This window comes from Peromyscus californicus, unplaced genomic scaffold (genome assembly GCF_007827085.1).
Source record: "Peromyscus californicus insignis strain IS unplaced genomic scaffold, ASM782708v3 Scaffold_17__1_contigs__length_78620276, whole genome shotgun sequence".
NCBI classification, from domain to species: domain Eukaryota; kingdom Metazoa; phylum Chordata; class Mammalia; order Rodentia; family Cricetidae; genus Peromyscus; species Peromyscus californicus.
In genome coordinates, this window is record NW_026294469.1 from 51,729,588 (window position 1) to 51,742,711 (window position 13,124).

At 41.7% G+C, this 13,124-nt stretch overlaps 1 protein-coding gene across 9 annotated transcripts in view; it reads right to left on the minus strand.

Annotated features, from left to right (window-relative positions):
- The window catches only part of Piezo2 (piezo type mechanosensitive ion channel component 2), a 372,574-nt gene that overhangs the window by 181,122 nt on the left and 178,328 nt on the right, over positions 1-13,124 (minus strand). The gene's annotated exons all lie outside the window — the stretch shown is intronic.

Genomic DNA, 13,124 nt, shown 5'->3' on the forward strand with positions numbered 1-13,124 from the left:
CAGAGGGACACGTAAGGCTGCCATGTGAAGGTGGGATAAGAAGTGCAGGGGAATGCAAAGCCAGGCATGGTATCTCAAAGCCAAACACTCCTCTGGCCCATTCATGCAAAAACATTAACAGGACTTCACCTTCCTCCTTGCCTGATGATTTAATTCAGATGCATTAGCAGCAAGATACAGAAAGGGTGCTCTGTTTGTCTCTGTGCTCACTCAAAGAGATTTACAACCCCACACTAAGCTTTTGGCTAACTGTAGTCTTCCAGTTGCAGTGAAAAGGTATCTGCACATTGGTCTTTGTGTAAACACAGTGCTTACTACAGCTGCTGTATAGATTACAGTGCAGAGAATATCTGTGTATATGTGACGAGCCCAAACACTTGATCCCACTACCCGACTAAATTGCAGAACTTAATGAAATGAAAAGTAGTGTGTGTGGGGGGGGGGAATGAATGAGCAAACTGCAAATGCCCACAGACACCAAGACATACATAGTACTGGATGAAGGGGACATCATACTGTTAATTCTGAAGTATTGTAGCCAGATGGAAATTATTTTTCTTCTATCTTCAAGAGATACTAGGATGTTTAAACAAAAGAAACTTTCTTCCAATAGAATTAATCTAAACAATTTGTATTTCAGGGGTTGCACTGGGGACCATTTCTATAAGGTTTAGGTAGGAAGCTGTCCTACGGCCTGTGAAGGACAGGGAAGGAGGTCATTACAAGGGTCCTGAATTTCTACCCTCTCTTCTCCATTACTGCTATCTTTCAGGGCAAATGCTGCTAACACCCCTAGTTTTCAAACTCTTCCTTGTGTTTAAGGGATACAATAGCACATGCAGATCAAGTATTCCAGTGTACAAGCTTTACCCAAGTGAGACCATGAATTTACAGAAGGCAGGGGTGCTACCTCACCCCGTGGCAGATGGGCAGTACTCAGAGGGCCCTCCTGTCACCATGGAGCTACAGGATATAACCAGAGTTGCTGTAGAGGAGTCTGTTTTTCTCTTCTAGAGAAAATGGCAAATGAAAAAATTCTGTCAAAATTAAATATTGTTGTCTCCCCTTGTCCATAGAGACACAGCTCAAGATCATCCCAATGGATTTCTGAAACTATAGATGGTCCTTAACCCTGTGTATGCTGTGTTTCTCTCTATATACACATGCCTATGACAAAGTTCATTTTACAAATTAGACTCAATGTCAAATTTAAAACAATAGTAATGTCTTAGTTAGGGTACCAGAGGCCATAAGAATATGCAGCAGATGACAACTGATATTTATAAGGTCAACCCACCAGATAAATAACTCTCTGATGGAGAAACTTCATCAAGCAAGACTTACAGGGCCACAGACTATAAATGCTGTCTGCTTTTGTCCGTAATTTTCTTGTGTGCTACCACAATTCTCCCTTAAAAGAGCTATGGGATTATTCCCACAGCCATTTGGTAGTATGTTTTCCATTTATTGGGCACATTTATTCCTGTGAATTGATAAAAAAATGATTCCTTCTTACATTGTGTAATTTGGGTGAATAAAATATACTTTCACAGCCAGGTCTTTGTTCCATGGAAACTGTGAGAAACTTAGAAATCTGTTTTATATCATTAGCTCAAGCTGACAAGACAATTACATAGAATTAGCTGATTTAAAACCTCAGAGCAAATTCAAACTAGACTAAGTGCCTCATAAGTTAAACCTTCACAGAAAATGCACAAGGACAAATTCCCAGGTGTCTGACTGTTGAACCAAGGTCGGGCATAAAGTAACTTTGGTGCCAGTTTCTCCCTTGCTAAAAGTCTGGCTGATAATATAAGACAACTTGTACACAAATTCCTTAGCAATTAACTTGCTGCAGGAACTCCTAATCTCAGTTTTATGATGCAATACACAAGGTTCAGCTAACTAACTGTTTATTGTTTAGGTTCTAAGATTTACATGGGTGACAAAATAGCAATTAATCAACTAACTAAGTCCAGAGAGAAGTAGCTCTACATCTAGCTAAGCCACAGAAAAAGTTTTCACAATTAACCAGGGCTGCAGAGGATGATCTAATTTTGTAGCCTTGACAAAAGAGCTACAAGTTTTCTTCCTTGTGATCTGGAGTTGCAGGAGGGATAGGAGACTATATTTTTAGTTTTGGGACACTTTCAATGTCACTGTCCATCAGGAAATGCAGAGCACCATACCTCCACCTTTGCTTTACAGCCTGCACACCAGGGAGCCTGGCCAACAGCTGAATGTTGCCATGGTTACCCATTCCCAGCCTCATGGACAGCATTCTGCATCAGCACAGTATTCTCCCTTTCAACTTAAACAATCCTATCCTGGGAATAGTCAACATTTATGTCTGTAAACTACGAAATGTTAGCCTATTGTTAGTTACACTTTAAAAATATACAGTAGTACATAATTTTCTTATTTCTTCCTTAGACTTCTCAATAGTTTAGCCTTTTGTAACCCTTTATAGGCTACCTCCTTAGGAGAAAGCAAAACAGCCAAATCCTCCTTCATAGACGCAGCTGCGCCACTAATCAGAAGGCTGGCAGATTAACTTCATGTTATCAGAATGGCTCTGCTCCTTATCATTTACTCAAGGAATGCAATGTGACCCTCAGATGCAACCTGTTTTTTTTATAACGCCAAAAGCTTTCCATTGAATGTGTGTAAAGAGCTGTGTAGAACAAAGAGTGAATGAATACAGCTGGAGATAAATAAAGCAAATGACCCTCAGTATGTGTGTGAGACTTATTCCCTCAGATAGATAAGAATTATTCCTAAGTCCCGCTACTCCATTGGCATTTCTTTTTACTACCCTGGAGCAGTCCTGAGAGCTGGTCTCACAGGCTGAAATATTAGGGTTTCTATTGCTACACTGAAACACCATGACCAAAAAGCAAGTTGGGAAGGAAAGTGTTTATTCAGCTTATACTTCCACATTGCTGTTCATCATTGAAGGAATTCAGGACAGGAAGTCAAACAGGGCAGGATCCAGGAGGCAGGAACTGATACAGAGGCCATGGAGGGGTGCTGCTTACTGGCTTGCTTCACATGGCTTGCTCAGCTTGCTTTCTTGTAGAACCCAGGTCCACCAGCCCAGGGATGGCACCACCCATGATGGGCTGGGCCTTCCCTCATTGATCACTAATTGAGAAAATGCCTTACAGCTGGATCTCATGGAGTCATTTCCTCAAATGAGGCTCTTTCCTCTCTGATGACTCTAGCTTGTATCAAGTTGACACCCAAAACCAACCAATACAAGTAATAAAATGAAACAATTAATAACTACATCCTACAACAAAATTGTCAGCATCACTGTTCTTGTGCTTCAGGGCCATTGTCAAGCAAAATAAGGCTTATCTGAATATTGCATTGCAGTAGCAGACATTCCATCTGATGACCTAGATAAAAGCTGCTAAGTGATTATTGAGTAGGTAGCTTATATAGCGTGGTCACACTAGACAGAGGGATTATTTGTACCTTGGGCAACATCAGGTATTATGGTATGAGATTTCTTCATACCTCTCAGAAAGTTTCACACTTTAAAACTTACAAATTATTTCTTCTTGTAATTTTCTATTTAGTGTTTCTGAAGCACATTGACTGAAAATACAAAAATGAAATTGGATAAGGGGAGAATAACTACTGTGTGTGGCTATTAAAGACATGAGTTTTAAAAGTTCTGACTTAAAGGACAAATGTTTACTGGGTCTCCTTGCAAGTAGCTCAAGGGTGCTTCTTTTGATGTTTCAGAGACCCTTTAGTTTAGAATAAATGAAACCATGACATCTTACATTCTCTGCACTAGACTGTAATGATAAAACTGTGAACTCTTGATACACAGCTCTCCAAAGCTCAAGCTGCCCATGACCTGTGAGAATCTGAAATGTGGATGGCCACCAATGGCAACTGTTCTCATCTCTGAGATGTGGATGGCCACCAAAGGTACTGTTCTTATCTCTGTCTGAGGTGTGGATTACCCTAAACAGTAACTGTTCTAATCTCTTCTCTACTTGTGTGTCACATAGTTATCTGAATATGCATGTGTCTGTAATTGTAAAAGGCTCTGGGATTTCCTATTTTCAACAGCTTTTTTTTCTTTTGTAGAAACAGTGTACATTAATTTAGATAATAATTAATCCTGCCATATAGAATTTAACCACTCAGTATCCCTCTGGACTTTTTATTTATTTTTTGTTCTTTCTCTTTCTGATGTGTGTGTGTGTGTGTGTGTGTGTGTGTGTGTGTGTGTGTGTGTGTGTGTTTGTGTGTGTGTGTGTGTGTGTGTGTAAAGGATGGAGAAGGGGGAACAAAGAGTTCACATGTCCTATAATGTAACAGACTTCTCTTAGCTTCATGTGCTGAATCTGTTAGGTGCATATCTTCCTAAGAGGGGCAGTGCTTTAACAACCACAAAGTGTTTCGATGTGTGACTGTACCTTAATTGAATTTGCTACTTCCTCTGAGTGGGATGCTTAGGCTATTTCTACCTTTTCTTCTTCCCTTCCTCCCTTTCATTCTCTCTCTCGTTTCCTTCTTGAGGTTAGAAATAGTCCTGAGTGCTACAGTCCTACTATGTGCCCTTAAATACAGCTCACACTAATAACCAGACATAGAGTGTGTGTGGTTGTGTGAATAGCTTTTGTAGAGATAAACATACCATTGGAAAGCTGCATTCACCCTCTAAGTTGAACCTTTGCCATCTGGAGGCATTTGATCATATCTGTCCATAAAAACAACTCCACATGACTCAACAGACTATACACATCACATCACGTTCGAAGAATCTTTCACCACATGTCATGATAAAGCCATGAATACATTCCCCTGTTTGTAAATATGAAGCAAGTGCCCAGGCTGAGCATCCACGTAGGCTCATGATGAGCAAACCATGCCCAGTGCTGCCCTCTAGGAGTACCTTCCAACATAGAAGAGATGCTGAGGAGACAAAAACAGTCCCCTACGAGCTGTAGAAAGTTCTAGAAAGTAAAAGAAAAGAAGTCGTCTATGTCAGTGAGAACCAGGGAAGGGTATGCACAACTCATAGGTGGGCAAAGACATTCTAGGTAGAGGGAGTACTAGGTGAGGACCTTGGAGACAAAGTAGCCAGCCATTTCTTGTAAGAACTCACAAAGAAAAAGTCAAATTGTAGGGGAAACTGTAGCCAGGGATCAGGGTCACAATGCTGGAGACTGCAGAAACAGAGTTAACTTTACCTGTTTATTTAGTAAGCTAAGAACATCTCATTTCCCCATTAACTAATTGATATCTTTTGCTGCAATGTTATTAAACAAAGCTTTTTCTTTTGTGTTTTCACATTATATTTGCTGTTTGAGCTTCCTTGAAGTCGATTGCTGGTTATCATGTCACATGTTGGGTGAATGCTCTGAGATGCTACACAGCAGCCTGGTGACTTCAGTTAATAAAGTACAGTTTAAAAAGCTGGGGGAAAGATTTTGAAAGCTTCCACCTAAAGAAATGATAAATGAGATAAATGATTTTAACCTGATTCAAACACTGCATAATATTTATATGTACAGATATTATGCTATATCCCATTAAAATGTACAACTTTACATTTTCTGTGTATCTATTGAACTTTTAAATTAAAATGAAAATTTGGAAAAAATGTTATGAAAACTTCTTTGCAGTTGCCTGTTTTTAATATTTTCATGATTCTATTAGAGTATCCTTTATGACTTTCTATGAATATAATCAGATTACTAATACTTTTTCATTTATTTTGTAATGTGTTTATCAGCTTTAAATGTTATTTGCCTCTTGACAGGTTAATGCGTGTGTGTGTGCACGTGTGCATGTGCGTGTGCATGTGCGTGTGCATGTGTGTGTGTATGTATTTAACAGACAGGTAAACATACACACACACACACACACACACACACACACACGCACGCACGCACACGCACGCACGCACGCACGCACGCACATTGCACTGCATACTAAGGGTCCCACTATCCCAAGAACCAACTCTTCTCCATTTCTTTGAATTGTGCTTTTGTGACTTATACAGAACCACTGTCACACAGATACATCACATGAAGACGTATTTCAATGTGCTGTAATTAAAGTGACTATATAGGATCATGCAGTTGTTCAAAATCTCAAATAAGTTCTGCCTTTTAAAACTGCTCACATTATTGAGGTTTCACCAAAGTGTTTTTGTAAGAAAAACTGAATGCTCTTTTAAAACTCATGTTCTACTATTGTGACATAGTGGGGGTAAATGATATGACTGGTCTAGTGCACCAGGGAGGAACAGTGGACGTTGTTACCCCTTGCATCAAAGAGCAGGATTGAGTTCTCACTGCTGAGTCCTGGAACAGAGCAGACCCAGGTCAAAGGCCAGGCTCCAGAACTGTGCCTGGGACCCAGGTGAAGGCTCAGAGTCCACATGGCTCTCATGGCAGGTACAGCCAGCACTCTGGGTCCCAAGTGAGTGCTCAGTGTCCACATGGCTCTCATGGCAAGCACAACACAGTGGGTCTGGGTCCCAGGTGAATACTCAGAGTGGACTGGTTCTTATGGCAAGTATATCACAGCAGGAGGCATGAGAAAGGGGCTTTGTGAACTGAATCCCACCCTAAGTCAGGCAGGAAATCCATTTCAAATTCCATTTGTAAGTGGCTGAGAATACTTGTTAATATCCTAAGGAATTCTGAATGACTTTATTTGGCAATATAAGTCTTGTGCAAAGAATCAGAAATGAGTGTTATGCATTACCAATATCGTGTGTGTGTGTGTGTGTGTGTGAGAGAGAGAGAGAGAGAGAGAGAGAGAGAGAGAGAGAGAGAGAGAGAGAGAGAGAGAGAGAAAGGAGAAGGAGAGGGGGAGAGAGAAGGGAGGGGCATCCCCTCTGGACATAGCCAAGAGCACCAGCAAATAATTACACAGAGCCAGTGGTTTATTCAGATCTCTCAGAAGGTGCCTGCTGTGACAAGGACCCCATTCTTTAACTGTTCCAAGGTACCTTCTAAAAAAGTAGGGAGTCTTTTTTATCCTAAATAACTTTCCCTTTTCCTTTATCTACTTTTTATTTAGCAAGTGGCTATACAGCTGGAGCTGGATCTTACTGAAAGTACTTGCTGAGCACATGCGAGGGCCCTGGGCTCTGTCCTCAGAACCACAAAGAAAATAAACAGCCATAAATAAAAGTAGTCACATGACACTATGTGTCAGGCACTAATCAAAGCCTGAGTCTAATATCCAAGCCTGTCTACAAGACAGAGAGTATTACTCTATCCATTTTACAGACATGGGAACTGAGGCCAGAGAGCCATTGATTAACTTGGCCAGTTTCCTACAGTATTAAGCGAGAGAGCCAAGATTCCAAGGCAAGAAGTATGGCTCTAATCCACACTCTAACCACTACTCGATACTTACTTCTTGGTCAAACTGTTTAGGTTTGAGTCCTTACCAATTTCTGATGAGCTGTACATAGATATTACAATGGGGGTGTACTTTTTCTGCATCTGGAGAGATTAATAGGGTAGTTTTGCTGGTTTTCTCCTGGGGAACAGCATGCGCTCCGGACTCTCAAAGATGTTTCTTGTCATACCCACAAGCTCACAGATCATATTCTATTGCGGGCAAGACACCTGTTCTGTTTCTCTTGCAATACGTGAAGAGGAAGGAAGGGGGTGCTGTTCTCAGAGAACATAGTGCAGAGGAGGGGTCTGCTGCTAGCCACTCATGGGCAGTCTCAGGAGATATGGAAGGAAAGGACAAGAGCTAGACGTGCTCCCTTCAGAAGAGCTACCTAACAGAATCCACATGGGCCAGGCAGGCTGGGCCTGACCTTAAAGGAGCTTGGACTCTTCACTACTCTCTTTCCTGTGCTGTCTGAGGAAGGCTTTGCCGGTGGTAATAATAGGAAGTAATCCACTTAAACTCTCTCTTCTGTGTGCTGTCACGGGTGAGGATCTTCGGAAATAACTTGGGAAGTCGCTGCAGAGGATCCACAATTCCACTCACTTTTCAGAGCGAGGGAGTCGACGATCTGCGGCGGCGACTCAGTCTGCAGGATTGCATCTGTTGCCCCAACGGTTTTCGAGAACTCAAAGTGCTACTTCTCTCTTAAAGCAGGAGTGCCTCGCCCCGGCGTCTTTCTGCCAGAGTGGATCTGGCCTCAGAGAGTTCAGAAACTGCAGCCTCACCATTCCCTTCCGTTTTTGAAAGCAAAGCAAACTTTATCGCTTGTAACCCTTCATTGAACTCACAAAGGCAACGCTTGCTTAGCAATGAGTCCTGGAGAACGGACTCACTGAGATTTCTTTTCAACATATTCTTAAAAGGTTTAACTTGCTTTCAGGGGCAGAGGATGAAAGGAAGTCTCAGAACACCTCTGGGGGTTAGTGGATTACAAGAAAGCAGACAGTAGCAAGCTTATAATACAATGATGTTTCTAGGAAGAACTTCAGTACCATAGGCAACCCTTCATTCCATTAAAGTATAGCTCAGCTAACTTCCCCCGGCCAGAGAAAGCTGAAGGCACAAAGGTAAGTTGCAAAGTTTTTGCCTAAATTAGAATGCCATGCTTGAATGCAGGAAGAAAAGAGCCAGATGTCATTATTACAGGGCTAATGACCAAAAGCAAAAACCATTGGAATGTATCTTTGCTAGAGAGAGAGAGAGAGAGAGAGAGAGAGAGAGAGAGAGAGAGAGAGAGAGAAACTATGTCCTACTAGGTTCTTCTCTGAAGATACAAAGGGCAGACAAAGACAGCAAGCATCGCTTCCAGCAGGGCAGCTTCTCTGGGGAGCCTGCAGGGAGGAGCCCCCCAGGTTCGGAGCACCACCCAGTTTCTTCCTCCCTGTGAGTCCACCATTAGCCTGTTTTCCAGATTCATTTATTTATCTTTTTTTTTCAAATATTTTGGTTATCTTTGCTGAGACAAGGTCTTGCTATGCAGCCAAGGCTGTCCTGGAACTTGCTACAGTAGTCTACTCGGCTGGCCTCAAACTTCCAATGCTCCTGCCTCACAGCCTCCTCAGTACTGGGACCACAAGTGTGCAGCCACCACACCTGGATTCTGTCTACTGCTTTTTCCCTTGACTAGCCCAGAGAGGTGGGCAGGTCCTAACCTTGGGTACAACTTCATTTCAGTGTGTGCTGTTTCATACACAGTGACAACTTCTAAAGCACACGGTCCAGGTCACTATCACAAAGAGAGATGAGTATTTAGTTGATGAAGAATAAACTGTTTACTAGAAAATTACATGTAATGACCAAGGGATGGCGCAGAGTTAAACACTGCTCCTTGGAACACCCCAATGGAGCCAGGATCCTATGAGGATGAATGAGAGGTGACCTCCATGGTTAGTGCTTACCACATGCATGAGGAGGCCTGAGAAACTCCCCTCCGATTTGGGGCCTTGCATCTTAACTAGGGCACTCTAAGCCTCTTGGAGATTGTACTTTTGGGGCAGTCTGTTCCTGTGACAATACCTATCTTCAGCCAATCACATTAGTTGGGAGTTTTACATCGGGAGGATGTGGTTGGGTTTTGACTCCTGGCCATGTTGCCGAGTGACACTCCTCTCTCTCAAAGGCGTTGTTTGGACTGTGGTAAGTAAAGGTACACATTAAAGCAGTCCTTTAAGAACTGCTTTGATACCGTTGGTGGTGACACAAGTGTGGCCTTCAGAGAGAAGACCAGAGATAAGAAAAATGGCTTCCCATGGGCAGTTCTATGGACGGGTAACAAATAGGTCTTACATGCACAGGCCATGCTTCCCTTCTAATAAAGAAGCTAGCACTGGAAACTGCATGCAAAGGTCCCGTTTTACAAGGAGTTAAACTTCTTAATCCCCCCCCCCCCCCCCCCCCACCCCCCCCCCCCCCCCCCCCCCCCCCCCCGCCAAATAGTAAGTAAAGCAGCCATGGACTAACAGGAAGAAAGCCAAGTTGGAGATCAGAGGACATGTGGCCAAGCTGTAATTTAACACACAGACTAGCTGAGATGGTGGCTGCAAGCCTGGCCCTTCTTCTTCTTGACAGTGGCTTTCCTAGAGCATCCTCATGCCCAACTGTTCTCAGCTAAACTGAAATGATAGTGGGGAGGCTGCTTTGTAAAGATCTGCAGAAATAGAAAACACAAAGACCTTCATACACTAGACATTATTAGGTATTAATAGAAGCAAGGTCTGACCACAAGCTAACACCTATTTTAAGCACCGACTTCTGCCAACATCCAGGGCCAGACAGAGGAAGGAAGGGCTCGTAAATCAGTCTCCTTGAGAAGCCACTTTAGGAAGTTGGTGCAGATTTTATATTTTTAACTTTGGGTTGTAATTAGTTTTGAACAATCCCAGAGAATACTAAAAATTAGTTATTTAGGGTTTATCTACAAAGAGCAAACTCTTGTTCTAGAAGGTGGCAATAAACATTTTGAATCTCCATGATCAGAAAAAGAATTGTGGGTGAGCTTCAGCAGTGATTCGCTTTTAACAATAAAGACTTTCCATAAAGCAAGTTTGCAAAGCATGGAAGAGACAATGAGGCGACAGAGATTCCTATTTTAAGATGAGCTCACATCCTTCGGATGGCTGCAAGAGAAGATGCCAGAAACTGGGGGCTTTGGCGACCTTTGCTTTATGTGCTATTAAAATTTTTAATCTGAGCCACTGCTGACCTCATGGCTTTACACGCATTTGTTCCAAGAGATTAGCTGAAACCAATGAGGAGAACACGAAAGGAATTTCTGCTCCGTCCACTGAGTCCATGTATAATGAGAAGTATACACACACCGGAGTCTCTAACTAACTGTAACAGTTCGGGCAAAGGCAGTGTGAGCGACGTATGTATTTTCTGATTTTCATCAAGACCAGCCAGTTGTCGGCCTCAGAAATACAAAATTCCAGGAGGGGCTGGCCAGCACTTCCTAGGAAAACACCACACTCTTAAGGAAATATTGGTGCTTTCCCTAGCTTTGTCACAAACACGAAGGTTTTTAATCCATTACAAGTAATGCTTAAGTGAGAGTTGACTGGTGGAATGTGTGATACTGAAGATGTAATAAGCACATGGCAGAGTTGCAGCATGAACTAGAAGTAAATCTCTAGTGTGCTCTCCCCAGTAGACTGGATCATTAGCAACTGAGCAATGCAGTTCTGCAAGGTCACTGGGTCTAGCCTTAGTGCTTCAAGGACGCCAAGACAAGTGTGCTGAATTTGCCAGTAGAAGGATTTGGTGTTCCCCACAAGCACTTCATGCAGGATAAATGTGAAGTCTGGGATTTTATGAAGACCACAGGGCAGGGCTCCTTATTTCCTTGTGCCCATCAGTAATGCTCATATATCCAAAGAGATGGGTTTTTATTGCTACATAGGAGCGGGGTTGTAGAAAGAAAACATATGCACTGAAATTTTCTTTAAAGTTCAAGAGCTTTTGCCAGCTACTGAAAAATAACCTAATAGTTAAACATGACTGAATTTCTTGGATCTGCAACACTACAAAATTAATTGAGATATACCAATTGTCTTTAAATTTAAACATCAACACATTTATCCAACTAGATTCCCTAAACAATAACCTCACATTAAAAAAAAATGTTAAGTACAGTATTTTGAGAGGTCATATAAATGCATCATCAATTACCTGAAAAGAAAGTCAAACATCTCTGAATGCCCAAACCTGAGTAGACTCTAGAAATACCTGCCCTGCTCTTATAATGGTAAATAGCCAAACACTGTTCCTGTAATGTGCTTACTCACCCCAGGTCCTGCCCAAAGCAGGGAGTCCAAATGGAGACAGCTAAATGGAGTTGGAAGCCGAAAGGGTAGGTCTCAACCTACCTACAATGTTCCCCTCAAAATGAAGCCACCGTGAAGGAAACTGCAAGGCAATTGCCTAGCAGAGGGAAGAAAACATCATGCCCAGGAACTCATGTCCAAACACAAATTTGCTCCAAGAATCCACACAACACACATAGTCTGAATGGCTGGTGGTTGACAATAAGGTAGACCCAGACTGCTGGGTGCTTTCTATACACCAAGATATTATCTTAGAAAAGTCCTCCAAAGGCTGCATATTTCTTTATGATGAGTTTCTCAAAATGAAAGAAGAAAGCAAAAATAGCAAAACACTCAAGAATCTCAAGTAATACAATTGGAAGTCAAAAGTACCCACTAAGACTCTAGTCACTGAATTACAACATATGATGTAGGAAATTTGTTACTTTTACATATTTATATAAATATAAGTAGGGAAAAACGGTTAAAATGACAATGGACCTTTAAAAGAATCAAAGAAGAAAAAGTCTAAGAAGAATATGAAAATATAAATAGTTAAATATCATAGTCGATATCATCAACATGTTTTGGGCACGAAGAAATAGGTGACTAGCAAATCGAAGACCAAAAGAAATTATCAAAGCATGAAGGACAAAATCTTTTGTCAGAGTCCCAAATCAAAAAAAAATCAAAGTATTACTCAAATAGATACTATGTACATATTTTTCAGCTTTGACTAGAGATGTTCATTGTTTAGTGTTACTATAGTAGTCCAATGAAACACAAACAAGAATGAGTGAAAAGAAATGGGCACAGATCCAGGCATCATAGTGAAAGTCAAGATCACTAAGGACAAAGGATCTTTAAATTAGCCTGAGAGAAAAATCAGACTACATAAAAAGGCAGAACAATTATCCAGAACACAACCCCAGAGGCAAGAGTAGATGGGATGTTAACTTTAAAGTCATCTGAGAATGTCCATATCCAGGCAAAGGGTAGTTAGAGGATGCAGGCTTACTCTCTCTCTTTAACGATCTAAAATTAACAAACAAAGAAGCAAATGTGAAATAATTTTTTAAAACAGTGACTCTTGAGCCACAAATGATGATGGTTCCCTAGATTAAAGACAACAAATGGAGCAAGTCTAGCATAGGCTCAGATTCCTGTCACAGAAAGACACCCGTGTGGGAGGTAGGAAGGTAAGGGAAGCCAAGCAGTGTCTAGGAGGCTTCCTTAGTACTTCAAGGACACCGAACAGAGAATCCAGGGAAACCAAGGAAATTACACTGCACAGGGATGAGTCTCAACATGTAGTAGGCAATGCAGAAAGGCCCAGAGACCTGTATATTTGACCAAGCACACGTGACAGGAAAC